Here is a 14,794-nt window from a genome sequence, read left to right as displayed (position 1 = left end):
GGTTGTCATGACGACCGTAGTACTTCCGGGCGCTCGCTATAGTTCATGGGACTCTGGCTCGTCACGCTACACGGTGATCGATTGGCAATAACTCGATAAACAACATGATTTGGACGTATATACCATTATACAAGCTGGAGATGGACCGGGTAAAAATATATCCCATAATGATAAGATTTCTACTCGACGATGATCGCCCAACGGCGCGCGGAGACTGGGGTGAGTTTCAGCGTGTAACGTTACCGTGTTCGATACTAACTGCTATTATCAACATTTGACCCACATTAGATGATTGGTATAACGCTGCCCACGGAATTATAAACGCCCCCTCGCCCATCCGGTCAACATCAGATGACGTGTAGTAACTTCTAGAAGTACGTCTAGTTGGAATTTTTTATATCGCGCTGATTGCCATCAAACTGTATTTCATCATCAATATAATGCATTTGGGGCTATATATCACGTTCTGGAGAAAGCTGCAGAAAGAGATGAAAACATACTTATACATTAGACCATACTTTACTATGAATATGTGAATGAAAAAGTTTAACGTTGCTACACAATGAACAATACATATAGGACTTTGAATGGGCCCTAATAATGGCAATGTAGCAATAGAATTTAAAAAGTTATAGCCCTGCAAAGAAGGGGACTTTCTCCATAGACAAATAGCGCTGGCAATCTATGGTATATCATGAATTTAACCTTAGGCAACCAAAGTGTTAAGATAAGACAATGGTTAATCATATTGGATTTGAACAATTAATTTGCACTATATGAAATGAGTGGGGCTCGCTGTAGTAGCCTAGTGGATGTGTGTATTGTATGAAATCAATGTCCAGCTCACCCGCCGCCTATGCCTAAACTACATGACCCAAAGTAATTAACTAGCTAAACTATATGACCCAAAGTAGTTAACCACCTAAAACGACATGACCCAAAGTACTTAACCACCTAAAACGACATGACCCAAAGTAGTTAACCACCTAAAACTGCATGACCCAAAGTAGTTAACTACTGAAGAAGCTACTGAGATTTGAATGTAGTTAAACTACCACCCAACTACTGTGGATTATAGATAAGGCGAGACAACACCTCCTAATAGGGAAACAAAATATTTGAATAGATATCACTTTCCCAGTTGGTTATGTACATGATATAAACTAAGAAAAAATATATTGCAAGTTTTCAGAATTTTATGTTTATATATGCAAATGAGGCACTTCCCCCATTAAATATGCACACATTTAGTAATTTAACTACATGCAGTTACGTTACGTCCTCCCCCAACACTGCTTGTTTTACTATTTACACTGTAGCTACTATAGCCCCAGTCATTGTCCGCACATGCAATAAAGACCTTCTGCAGGGGGGGGGGGGGTTGTTTATGTGCTGTGACATAGTTTCACCTAGTAGTAGTAGTACTTTTAAAACAATCTGATGTTGTTAATAACAAAAAAAAAGATAAATCACAATCACAAGATGTGTGTGTTTTCTAATTTGCAACTTGTGGTCCAAATGCAATTTGTCAATCTTTTAGTTACAAGTTGTGAATGAATGGATTATAATAACTAGAGTTTAGGACCTCTTCTGGTCCATCAGTTGACTATCATCAGGGTCTTAGTGGATCATCAGGGTCTTAGTGGATCATCAGGGTCTTAGTGGATCATCAGGGTCTTAGTGGATCATCGGGGTCTTAGTGGATCATCGGGGTCTAAGTGAATCACCACTGGGTCTAAGTGAAATCATAAGCTAATCTCTGGCATCTGGATAATATTCTACTTTGGTCACATGCAGTATATTTAAAATATCCCTATGCATTAGTGTATTATTTTGCAGAAAGAGAACAACAATGTGTGAAAAAGCACTTTTATAGATTTGTTGACCAAATGTACTATTTGACTAAACTACCTTAACTTTTTTTAATTGAGTGTGACTGTTCTGGAATAACTGAGAGGAAGCAAACTAAACTTGTCCTGAAGCACGACGTGCTGAGAGAACAGTGTCAGAGACACAGCATGCGGTGGTTTATTTACAAGTATGTGTAGGCAGACAGCATCCCCATAAAAGGAATCTGGTTAGATTAGATTCGATTACATTCGATTAAAATGTATTGTCATCACAACACAGCACAAGTACGGTAGTACAACGGAAATAAGTTTGGCATCCAACCAGAGTGCAAATGTAACAGTAAAGTGCAACAACAGTAACATACAATGTACAGGTGATTAAACTGGGTATAAATTAAAATATATAAATTAGTACTGACTGAGTAATAGATCAGATGTATGTACAGAGAGTTGTCATAGAATTATAAACATGTACAGTGATACTACTGTTAGTGTTAGCTTACATCTAGCCACAGGAAAGTATGGTTATAATAACATTAGCATGCAGCCTAATGCTGAACAAAAATATGCTTGCAGAATATGAATAGCAGAAGAAGCAGGCAGGCCATGCACAGCATGCTTCATTGCCTCTATACTCAGATCACCGACAGCTAGATCACTGCCCTGGCTGCATCCTAAGGTCTATTGAAACTCCTCGTGATGCAGAGAGAGAGGGGTGCACCGTGCACCTGGCTCACTGTACAACAGAAGAAGAAACTATGCAGTGGAATAACAGTAAACACACATGCATGCATGGGCTATTATTCGTGCCTATAGATCATGTTGTTGTGTGTGACCCTGTCCCGTGTGTGTCATCATGTCATGTGTGTGAGAGAGAGAGCTCTCATACATTCCAGGAGGCTAGCGTTTATAGGCCTATGATGATCCTATAGATGTCAGGTTGTCTTATTTAGGCAAAACGGGATCATCGGCGGAACATGTCCGTTATTATCATCATCATCATCATCATCATCATCATCATCATCATGGCTACAGTACTCACCAGCCGTCGCACCAAACCCGGATGCTTCGCCTCCTCTTCTCGGGACTGCACGCTGGTGTCGCGGCGCCAGGGGTCCCTCCTCCTGCGGCGTCTCTCCCTCCTGCCGCCGGTGATGATGTGTGGTTCACTTGGTGGTGATGATGTCCGTTGTTCATCATCATCTTGTTGTGCAGCACGACGGGAGTGGTGGTGTTGGTGGTGTTAGAACCGGTGGTGCTCTGTGCGGACAACACCGCTGCTGCTGCTGCTGCTGCTGCTGCTGCTGCACGTTGTTACAGCGGAGATACAACCAGCAGAGCAGACCCTGAAATGGTGTTTGTGTTGCCGGGTGTCGGTCAGCTGTGTCCCCGCCGCCGCGCAGGAGAGGAGAGGAGAGGAGAGCCGGGGTCTGTATAGTGACGCTGCAACAGCAGCACCGTGCGGGACAACGCCTCCTCTCTCTCTCTCTCTCTCTCTCTCTCTCTCTCTCTCTCTCTCTCTCTCTCTCTCTCTCTCTCGCTCTCTCTCTCTCTCTCGCTCTCTCTCTCCCTCTCTCTCTCTCTCTCTCTCTCTCTCTCTCTCTCTCTCTCACCGACTCCCCCTCTCTCCCTCCCCGACTCTCTCTCTCTCCGTATCTCTCTCTCCCTCCCTCCATCTCTCTCTCTCGCCCCCCCTCTCTCTCCCTCCCTCTGTCTCGCTCTCCCGTGCCTCCATATCGCTCTCCCTCCATCTCTCTCTCACCCCTTCTCTCTCTGTCTCTCTCTCTCACCCCCCTCTCTCTGTCTCTCTTTCTCACCCTCTCTCTCTCACCCCCTCTCTCTCTCTCTCTCTCTCTCACCCCCCTCTCTCTGTCTCTCTCCACCCCCCTCTCTCTCTCACCCCCTCCCCCCCCCCCTCTCTCTGTCTCTCTCTCTCTCTCTCTCTCTCTCTCTCTCTGTCTCTCTCTCCCTCTCTCTCTCACCCCCTCTCTCTCTCTCTCACCCCCCCTCTCTGTCTCTCTCTGTCTCTGTCTGTCTGTCTGTCTCTCTCTCTCTCTCTCTCTCTCTCTCTCTCTCTCTCTCTCTCTCTCTCTCTCTCTCTCTCTTCTCTCTCTCTCTCTCTCTCTCTCTCTCTCTCTCTCTCTCTCTCAGTGTCACACGGCATTGAATCGCACGATGACTCCAAGTTCACTGATGCCGACATATTGTTACATAATAGCAGCGTGTTCCAGTGTCACGTGACAGCATCTCTGTTCCAGTGTCACGTGATAGCCCAGTCTCATAATTATAAACCCACTGTAGACCTGGTCTATAAAACGTTTATTTACTAGTAATAATGTGTCCTTCATCTATTGAGACCACAAAGCACTTTGCTGCATCACTGTAGCCCGTGAAAATGTAATTTAATATTCAGCTCTAGTTAAAAAAAAAAAAAAAAAAAAAAAACACTGACAACAAGAATATATTAAAAAAAAATGGCAATATGTGAAATTATAGGTGATTTGGCATTTTTTGTCAATTTTACAAAAGAGGTAAATGTAAGATCGTGTAGGATTTTAGTATGTGAGGTACAGTAAAAGTATAATGACTATCTTGAGAACTAGAGACTCACATCACTGGACTATCTTGTGTTTTGTACTTTTTATATTACTATTGTATCTATACCTTAAGTGTATTATTTATTTATTCATCCTTTATCCAGGAATGTCCCAATATCTCTTCTTCCAGGGAGTCCTGACCAACACGGCACACAACAAGTTTCAACATAAAAACAAGGGCATTAAACAAAAAACATACAAATCAAATACAAATACAGAAGGCCATTTGTGCAGTGGCAAGAAGCACAATTAGATCAGCAATAGCATCAGGTAAAACAGTTGCATGTTTCATGAAGGGCTAGTCGTAACATACCTTTAAAAGCATTCACAGTAGGAAGTGCCTATAGTCTAGACAAAGTTTCACTTCCATAAAAAGGGAGCATAGTGGGAGAATGCAGCTTCACCAAGCTCTGACTGCATCAAAGGAACATTTTAAAGCATCCCATTTGCTGCTCGTCTGGTATTAAAAAAAGCAAGTATAAAAGGACAGAATAAGTCTGGAGATATATAAGGGCAGCTTACCTAGCAATGACTTCAGGATAAAAATCAACATGTGTGATTGTCTTCTTTGGTACAGAGAGGACCATCCTAAAGACTGATACAAAGTGCAGTGGTGGGTGCGAGAGCCTGCACCGGTTACAAAACGTATGGTATGCAGAATCCTGCTTTTTAAGCAGGGAGGAAGGGGAGCATGCATATAAATCACTCCTTCCCATAGTCTAGACTATAGTAGTCTAATACAGACAGAAAGGAACTCTGCACAATTCTCTTCCATGGCTTCAGACGGGAAACATTTCATTAAACGTATATAGATACCGGACTGGACTGTATAGGACTGTGAAGCTATGCATCCCCCACCCTGTTACCCCCCCCCCCCCCCCAATGCTGATTTGACACAGTGACACCCGAATTTCCCCAAGTGGATCAATAAAGGATTATCTTATCTTATCTTATCAGTTATCTTATCTATGTTCGATCTGTATACACTATGAATTGAAAATGGGGGACCCTGATGTAAACAAGACAAACGTCTTTCTCTGGTCTGCATCCCCTTAACAATTGTATGTATTTGAGCTGTACTGTATTGTACCCATTCTGCAATCTGTTAAATAAAGTTTTCATTCATTCATTCATTCATTCTGTTGATGGGAAGCTGTATTGTGCTGGGGATTCCTACAGACTCCATGGCGTCATCTTGTGGAAAAATGCTGTAAAATCCCAATTTACACAAGAATCCCACCACTGAGATGGTCTTTACATGCAATTGCCAGCAGATGGAACCCTATGCCCACATATTTCAAATCCGAGACCATACTAGTAATACACTTGTACATGTGATATAATTGTTGACATATAACATTGACTCCACTACCCCTCATAGTGATTACACAAGTCACCGACTTTCCCATTGTGATGGTATTGATTGATTGATTGAAAACTTTATTAACAGATTGCAGAATGGGTACAGTACAGTACAGCTCAATATATACAATTGTTAAGGGGATGCAGACCAGAGAAAGACTTTCGTCTTGTTTACATCAGGGTCCCCCATGGTATAGTTGGTATAATATAGCAATTATAGCAATGTTTCCCCATTAATTAAACTACGTCAAATTATACTGCTTGCTTGTACACCTGCACGTATAACCATTAGCTCTGTATGATAGCATGTACTATAATGCTGTATATACTACATATATATATATTTATTCATTCACACCGCATATACCTATCCTCACCGGTCTGTACTTACAGTACCTGCACATAGTGTCCTTTACTATATCTATATATGTACATACAGCTACCAGCTACACTCATTGCACACACATCCACATGCACACACTCACTTTAAACAAACACTCACCTTAACACTCACTTTAGACACTTTAACACTACATCATATTTATCTATTTATTAAAGAGATTTGCACTACATTCATACCTCATTTGCATTTGCACCTTGCCTTTAAAAGAAACATGTTTTTTTTTTACCTCATTGTCTGCATTTTTACTTCATTGTACTTATAGGTTGTACCTTAGTTGGTGTATTGTATAGTGTTATTCCTCTTTTACTTACCTTTTTTTACTGTATGAAGCACATTCTCAGGGGCTCATGCCAGAACCAAGCATTTCACTGTAATGCACATGCACTTTATGTGACACATAAAAAAAACTTGAACTTGAAACATATCCTACTCTTACTAGTTAGTGCTGGTCAGTAGTATAGTCACACTGACTCTATAAAACATACTCTTTACATACATCTGATTAGCACTACACTCAGTAGTACTAATTTGTATATTTTGTACCCATGTCTAATCACCTGTACATTGTATATTACTACTGCACTTTACTGTTACATTTGCACTCTGGTTGGATGCCAAACTTATTTTTGTTGTACTGTACTTGTGCTGTATAATGGCAATACATTATACTCTAATAATCTAATCAAATGAAGTGTCAACAGATTAAAATAAGAAGAACCTTTACACTTTACACACTGACCTTTTTACACGGTCTACTTTACCCATAATTATGCGCATGTCCAGAGTTAATTATATTGTTATATTGTTTACACTGCCTATTTTTATTTCTCCACTGCTGTACTATGGATCAATCAAGGGATCAATAAAGGAGTATCTTATCTTATTTTAGGGAGGAAAATATGAGGAGTATCTACGCGCTCAGCGTAGATACTGGCCCATGTAAATATCCTAACCCAACCCCCTCCAAATGTACATTTACCCCCCCCCCCCCTCCCCACCCAACCTCCTCCAATGTGCAGTTTCTTCCCCCTCAAATGTATATCTCTTTTTTAGACTATTTTTGTATGATTGATTGATTGATTGAAAATTGTATGAACAGATTGCAGAATGGGTACAATACAGTACGGCTCAATACACACAATTGTTAAGGGGATGCAGACCAGAGAAAGACTTCCGTCTTGTTTACATCAGGGTCTCCCCCATTTTCAATTCATCATAATATCACAAACAGTACTGTATTTGTAGATCTGGTATGTCATAAATGTCTAGATGTAGTAGCAGTACTGTCTATCTGTATGTGTATGTCATGTACTGTATGTCATATTATGTTATGATGAATTGAAAATGGGGGACCCTGATGTAAACAAGACAAAAGTCTTTCTCTGGTCTGCATCCCCTTAACAATTGTGTGTATTGAGCTGTACTGTATTGTACCCATTCTGCAATCTGTTAATAATATGTTCAATCAATCAATCAAACGCGCTCAGCGCAGCGTGTCCCCTGCGACTCTCCGTCCTCCACCGCGGTGGCGAACCCCCGGGAGAGCCGGTGGCGCTGCCGCTATAGAGCCGCTGGTGAGCTGCCTGGTGGCAAACATTAATGCAGCGGGCTGTGGTCTTAGAGAACTGGGCCAGGGAGGCACCTGCTGCTGCAGAAGTGGGTGAAGATGAAGGATGTTGTCCTAGATTGCCCACCACCACCACCACCACCAGCTCACCTTAACCCGGGCCGCCGAATTAATCAAGTGTTGAGGGGCTGCCCACCCCGCGTGTCTGGGGCAGGCGTCCCGAGGAGGAGCATCATCCCGGGTCAGGGGTCACGTAGTAAAGACCTGTAGGCGCGAGAGAAGGACGTGGTGGCAGTACTGTCTATCTGATTGTCATGTATGTATGTTATGATGAATTGAAAGTGGGGGACCCTGATGTGAACAAGGCGAAAGTCTTTCTCTGGTCTGCATCCCCTTAACAATTGTGTGTATTGAGCCGTACTGTATTGTACCCATTCTGCAATCTGCTAATACAATTTTCAATCAATCAATCAAGCGTTGAGACGCGCGGCTGCTATAGGACCCCAAAATCACGATACAGGTAAAAAATTAATGCACACAAAATAGTGGTAAATAAAAGAGCATATAGTCAATATATTTTACATGATTGTACATTTTACTGTATCGTTTTGAATTGTATATTTTAGATATATACATCTTTTAGAATGTATATCTTTGACTGTGTATTCTTATTTTTGACTATACCTAAATGTTTATTGGGAGCGATCTGTGGTGCTGGATTTCCCTCGGGATTAGTAAATATACTTCTATTGAATGAATGATGAATGAATGAATGAATGAATGAATGTTTGAATGAATGAATGAATGAATGAATGAATGAATGAATGAATGAATGAATGAATGAATGAATGAATGAATGAATGAATGAATGAAAACTTTATTTAACAGATTGCAGAATGGGTACAATACAGTACGGCTCAATTGTTAATGGGATGCAGACCAGAGAAAGACTTTCGTCTTGTTTACATCAGGGTCCCCCATTTTCAATTCATCATAACATATATGACATACATGACATACAGATAGACAGTACTGTTAGATCTATACATTTATGACATACCAGATCTACAAATATACAGTACTGTTTATGAGTACAAAAAGAGTCTAAAAAGAGAGTATATACGTTTGAGGGGAAATAAACTGTACATTGGAGGAGGTGGGGTGGGTGGGGGGGGGGGGGAACTGTACATTGTTGGGTGGGGGGGGGGGGGGGACTGTACATTGGAGGGGGTTGGGTTTGGACATTTACAGGGGCCAGTTCATAGTGTTATCAAAAAGCAGGGTAGCCGGACCAGCACTCACAGGTTCAATGTTTTTTAATGGCAGCCTGAATAAATAGCAGACATGTTTCGGACAATGTCCTTCTTCAGTGATATGGCTAGCTTCATAGTGTTAGAATTAGAACCCCCCTCCCCAAATTGTACAATCCATGTTTTCAGGAGCGCTCACGTCTTGTTCCGAGGAGCCAAGCCTACCAGAGGTCACACATACCCTGGAGAACGAATGAATCCCAAGTAAAATATATAATTCGTTCAAGCTTTTATGTAATCAGAATGATCTATTATAACCCCCCCCCCCCCGCCTCATGCTTTTTCATAATCGCAAACAATCACAAAACATTGTCATCGGTTTGGATAATTGTAATTGCGTATTACCTCTGGACAGGCACCAGAGAGAGAGAGAAGAGAAAGATAAAGAGAGAGATAAAGCGAGTGGGGTGGGATAGTGTGTGTGTGTGTGTGTGAATGCACTTTTTATAGTGTGTGAATGCACTTTTTATAGTGAGTGTGAATGCTTTATAGTGAGTGTGTGTGAATGCACTTTTTATAGTGTGTGAATGCACTTTTTATAGTGTGTGTGAATGCACTTTTTATAGTGTGTGTGAATGCACTTTTTATAGTGTGTGTGTGAATGCACTTTTTATAGTGAGTGTGTGAATGCACTTTTTATAGTGTGTGTGAATGCACTTTTTATAGTGAGTGTGTGTGAATGCACTTTTTATAGTGTGTGTGTGTGTGTGTGTGTGTGAATGCACTTTTTATAGTGAGTGTGTGTGAATGCACTTTTTATAGTGTGTGTGAATGCACTTTTTATAGTGAGTGTGTGTGAATGCACTTTTTATAGTGAGTGTGTGTGAATGCACTTTTTATAGTGTGTGTGTGTGAATGCACTTTTTATAGTGTGTGTGTGAATGCACTTTTTATAGTGAGTGTGTGTGAATGCACTTTTTATAGTGAGTGTGTGTGAATGCACTTTTTCTAGTGTGTGTGAATGCACTTTTTATAGTGTGTGTGAATGCACTTTTTATAGAGAGTTTGTGTGAATGCACTTTTTATAGTGTGTGTGAATGCACTTTTTATAGTGAGTGTGTGTGAATTCACTTTTTATAGTGTGTGTGAATGCACTTTTTATAGTGAATGCACTTTTTATAGTGTGTGTGTGTGAATGCACTTTTTATAGTGTGTGTGTGTGTGTGTGTGTGAATGCACTTTTTATAGTGTGTGTGTGTGTGTGTGTGTGAATGCACTTTTTATAGTGAGTGTGTGTGAATGCACTTTTTTATAGTATATGGAACGCACTCATTTCTGGCTAATGAACGTCATCACGATTGAAAAAAACGAGAGACCACGTGTCTTTATTGGACACAGACTCTGCTGCGCAGAGCAGTCAGTCAAGCATGTGAGGCCGGGAGAGAGGAGAGGCGTGAGTCGGGGGGGGGGGCCTGGATATATGAATTCATTCATATACATTTGGAAGTCGACGAGTAAACATGTTTCCAGGTTCGACCGATATATATTCGGGGAGGGGGGGGGGGAGGCAAGTGACAGCCCCCCGTGGTGCAGCACCGGTCCACCTGAGCTCCCCCCCGTAGGACGTAGAGTAGAACGGTGTCGTCTGTCTTGAACCATATGCCTGCTCGACTCTCCGTCCTCAGGAGATGTTTGGGGAATGTGTGTTCTGTAGATTCCTCCCGAGCCAGGTGATGTTTGATGAGGTGCGTGGAGACAGAGGGGGGGGCCCCGGAGGGAGGAGAGATGACTAACTCCACTACTCTCCCTAATCTAGGACAGGCACCACCTAGACATCCTTCATGACTCGAACGTTTTACTCGTGTTGGGCCAAAAATCCGTCCGCCGAGGTTAGCGAAAGTGGGTCGCCCGACGGCTGTTTTTGGATCACAGAGAAGAAACCGTGCCATCTAAATGATCTCCTAAAAAACCCACCCTGGATGATGGCGAAACCCTTCCCCGCCGGTTTATTTTTACAAGTCTCAAAGTGGGTCAATGACGCCACAGAAATCCTTTTCAAAACCTTTTTATTGGTCTTATAGAAAATAAAGTAAGCTGTATCAACAAACATACAATATATACATCGATAACTTAGACACCTCAGAGAATCACGGTTAAATCCACAGTTCTTACTGTATAATATGAATACACAGTACTTATCTACAGATTGCAAAAAGTACAATACTTTCATTTATAAATAGTTACAATTAACTATTGTCTGTTTTCATACAAAGTACTGCAATATTTTTATTACAACCCAATACAGAAAAATAACAAAACCAATTAATAACTGTATTACTAACTCACTTTCCACAGTTTATAATTAGATTTTTTATACCTTTGAAACAGACCCACTCCACGGGTTAAGAGAAATACCTGCACAGTCAACCGTTTACCAAGCATGAAGAGGCCTATTCCTATAGAGCTAGTAAATTCAATTGCCACACAAGTGCTGTTAAGTTACCAATTATCCTCTCTTCTACAACGCTCAACAAAAAGCCATAACCAAGGGAATCTGCAGAACAAAAAGACAGTGTTGACTAGATCAATATCAAAATACATACTGAACACACAAAGAAACACAAATGCTATGGATGACCGTTTTCAGCAAACAATACATAATGACTGGCTTAGCAGCAGAGAAACCCAGATATTCAAAAAACAAACAAACACGGGGTGCGGCTGGGTATGCAGTGGACTATGCACTCGCCTACCACCGCAGAGACTCTGGGATCGAATCCAGCTCTCAGCGGATTCTACTGGTCGGTCGGGGCGCCTGTTCAGCAGGGAGGGGGTCTGGGGGAAATAGCGTGAACCTCCGCGCGCGTTACGTTCCCCCAGTAAAACCCCTCGCTGTCGGGTGAAAACAAGCGGCTGGCGACTCCGCATGTATCGGAGGAGGCATGTGGTAGTTCTACACCCTCCCCAGGCCGACAGTGGGGCAATGCGCGCAACGACCAGGAAGGGAATTGGCACAAAGACTAAATTGGAATGGGTGAAAAATACAGAAAGCCCAAAAATAAATAGAATACTTTTTCTTTTAAATAAATAAAAAAAAAACACACACAAAATAAAATGTATTGCAAGCGGCCCTTGTATTAGAATCTATGGTAGCACCAGTGGCGCTCAACGCAGAAGAACCAAGCCGCAGCCTTGTCTCGTGAGCTCGCATCCCTACAGCAGTGGTCGTCAACCTGTTTCACATGAAGGACCCCGACATTAATACACATCGAGCGGAGGGCCCCTATTTGATAAAAACCCGTCTCAGGGGCCCTCGTCTATAAGACGATCCGTCGTTGGATATGATTACGTACAGGATTCCACAACCGGCGTCTATACAGACTGGAAGTGAGCTGGATAGACTTTATTATTCTCTCATTTGGCGAACTTTTACTCAATGAAATTAAACCGCTCTTGTTTTCCGGGGACCGACCGCCCCCGGGGGGCTCCCAGGAGTTGAAAACCACTGCCCTAGGTCGTTAAAAGCAATATCTATTAATGGGATCTCAAAAGTCCAATCTATGGGTCAGGTAATGGGACTTAATTAAGAGACCAGATAGTATTGGATGATTGAGTAAGACTCAGGTAAAGGCCTTGGGCAAGTGCCCCCCCCCCCCTTGATTTCTTCTTCTTCCAGATAGTGAGTATACGGTTGAGTGAAATGCCACACGACTACAGGTAAAACATGTTAGCCACTTTAAAACAAGGGACAACTGCTGGTCCTTTTGGGTGGATGTAAAGGGGTAAAATAAAACACAGTTTTACAAGAAAATTACAAAAAAAACAACACTGGAGCAATTAATATTAAATAACAGACCATAGTCACTTACTTAATATTAAATAACAGACTTGTCACTTTGACAATATAGATAACTCGTACATCTACTCCCTCACGCCTGTCCACTGAGTTGCATATTAAGGGTCACTTTTTCACAACGGTCAATATCGCCTACTGTAGCTACATACTGTACACCTGTGTGTGTGCGTGTGTGTGTGTGTGTGTGTGTGTGTGTGTGTGTGTGTGTGTGTGTGTGAAGAGAGAGAGAGACTATACTATAGTCTCTCGTGGAGACTGGTTGACGGTACCACTCCCAACACCTGAAAGACACTTCACAGGAAAGATTTACTCCACAAGACTTGCCACAGCAAACAAGGAACGCCAACATCAAAAAATGGGCTATGTGTCAAGAGTCACATAATATATTTTCCACAGTCAAACAGCTAAGCGTGATACGCGAGGATGCTCACACGCGCACAATATCCGCATGGAGTCGTTTTGAGAGAGGGAGAGAGAACCGTGACGGTAGACAAATTTACTCTCGATCTTGGATGAAATGCTAACGCAGGCAAACAGCCAACCATTATGCTCTAACCGTTCCGGAGAAGACTGTTTGGATGTAAGTGTGGTCATGTTATTACATAAATACTTTCACCTTGAGGTGTAAACATTTTATTTTCTTTACTGCTAAACCTTTGTGGAGGGTGAGGAAAGGAGTGACACTTGGCACAGAAGCAGCATTTGCTGGCAGCCGTTGTTGATTGTAATTCTACGAGGTCTCCCTGTGTCTCTTTCTGGAGTCCAAGCCCTTTATGATATGGTAATAATACAAAAACAACAACAACAACAACAACAACAACAATGAACAGAGCTGCCGTCTCCCTAACCCTTCTACATCTACAAACGGTTTGTTCATTCTTTAGCGCGGTCCGTTTTTGTCCTGAGCAAAAAAACAAGCAGGAGCTTTTAGTGCATACATAACCCCCTACGCCTAAAACTCGAAACCTGACAATCTGAAGACAAGCGGTTACGTCGCACGTATAATGCTGCTGCACCTTTTGGCCGTTATCATCTGTAAGACCCCCGTGTTAAAGTCAATTAACCATAAGTGACGAGTGACGACCTTGAGCAATTATCAAGGCGCTCTCGACAAGGTTTTCTTTTTAAAGTATGGCTCAAGCTAAACGGTTAAAGCTGCTTGTTCTGTTTTTTCCCCCCCATTTAGCCTATTAAAGAAAAAAGGGTTATGAGCTTTACAACCATTGTCAATCTGAATCAAGGCCAATTGTAAGTATACCAATTAAGTAGCCTAAATTAATAACATAATAAACCTTTAATCTAAACTACACTATTTAACGTAAAACATATTCCCCTAGAGTTAGGAAAAACGAGAGATTGACTTACACAACAATTCCGCCGAATCAGAACTGACATTGCCCGAGACGACCAAAGCTTTTTGGAGGGAATCCAGCACACATTGCGACTAGCTGCAGTAGTATATACTATATATAGTTATGTGATATTGTAGGCTACATTTAAATCAGGGCTCCTTTAATCTCACTATGACCAGACTGTTCACTACTACAGTATATCCAAATATAATATCAAATCGATTCTGTCTTAACTAGGGATGCTCGATATTGGCTTTTTTACAGATACCGATATACCGATATTGTCCAACTCTTAACCGATACCGATATATGCAGGGGTTCCCCCCGCCCAAAAAATTGAATAATTTCAGGTTATTAACATTACATATCTCTTGTTGTGGAATTAACACAACATTATGCATACTTTTGACAATAAATAAAATCAGAATTTGTTCTTACTTGCTTGCCTGGGTAAATAAAGGTTATAGAAATGTAAAAAAAATTAAATAAAAAAATTCAAATTTATTTTCTTTTTTGAAAACCAATACCGATATTTTCCGATATCATATTTTAATGCC

General features: G+C 41.6%; 1 protein-coding gene across 1 annotated transcript in view; it reads right to left on the bottom strand.

Annotated features, from left to right (window-relative positions):
* Nucleotides 1-3,012, bottom strand: part of LOC311241049 (ethanolamine-phosphate cytidylyltransferase-like) — a gene marked incomplete at its 3' end in the record, with an annotated part of 72,146 nt that extends 69,134 nt beyond the window's left edge. The window contains 1 exon segment of the mRNA XM_084329727.1: nucleotides 2,893-3,012.
* Nucleotides 3,013-14,794: the final 11,782 nt, after the last annotated feature.

Source organism: Notolepis coatsorum (genome assembly GCF_963971535.1).
Source record: "Notolepis coatsorum genome assembly, chromosome: 14".
Taxonomy (NCBI): Eukaryota; Metazoa; Chordata; class Actinopteri; order Aulopiformes; family Paralepididae; genus Notolepis; species Notolepis coatsorum.
Note: the sequence above shows the minus strand (reverse complement) of the source record. Positions and strands in the feature narration are given on the sequence as shown.